The sequence below is a fragment of the Oryzias melastigma genome, linkage group LG19 (genome assembly GCF_002922805.2).
Source record: "Oryzias melastigma strain HK-1 linkage group LG19, ASM292280v2, whole genome shotgun sequence".
Classification (NCBI taxonomy): domain Eukaryota; kingdom Metazoa; phylum Chordata; class Actinopteri; order Beloniformes; family Adrianichthyidae; genus Oryzias; species Oryzias melastigma.
This window is the reverse complement of record NC_050530.1, coordinates 5,560,013-5,560,770: the sequence shown is the minus strand read 5'-3', so window position 1 is coordinate 5,560,770 and position 758 is coordinate 5,560,013.

Sequence of the window (758 nt, the reverse complement as noted above, 5' to 3'; positions counted from 1 at the left end):
CTTTTGATTGTTTCTTTTAATGTTTTATGTAAAGCACTTTGAATTGTCTCTGTACATGAAATGTGCTACAAATAAACTTGCCTTCCTTTCCTATCACTGATCTGCTGCGCGGCGTTTTCTGCAGGGAGGGCCTTAGACTTCGGGGAGGGTTGTTCTGAAAACGTTCACTCACTGACTCCGCCCCTTTACAGACGTCACTATGGCAACTGTTATAAAAGATGAGAGAAATGTTGGGTTTCATTCAAGCCATGACCACGCCCCTTTTTAAAACCATCATCATGGCAACGGCATTAAATTCCTATGAGATTTTCTTTTAGTCACAAACGTCGTAGGGGTCATGACCTCTGACCTCTCTACAACAAAGATTTGTTTCAGAGTAAAAGTCTTTTTTCCTGTAAGACGTTTGATCAAACGTTTCATCCAGAATCATCAGCCAAGTTTCTTCTGCAGCACGAACACCTGAGCCGACCTGAGGTCAGGGGTGGGGTCCTCTGCACCTGAGCCAGGTACACAGGACACGGTCATTGTGAGGTTGTTGTGTTTGTTTCATTGTGAGGTTGTTGTTGTGTTTGTTATATTGTGTGATTGTGTGTTTGTTTCATTGTGTGTTTGTTTCATTGTGTGTTTGTTGTGTTTGTTTCATTGTGTGATTGTTGTTGTGTTTGTTTCATTGTGTGATTGTTGTTGTGTTTGTTTCATTGTGAGGTTGTTGTGTTTGTTTCATTGAGCAGCCACACCTGGCTCAGCACGCTACGGCG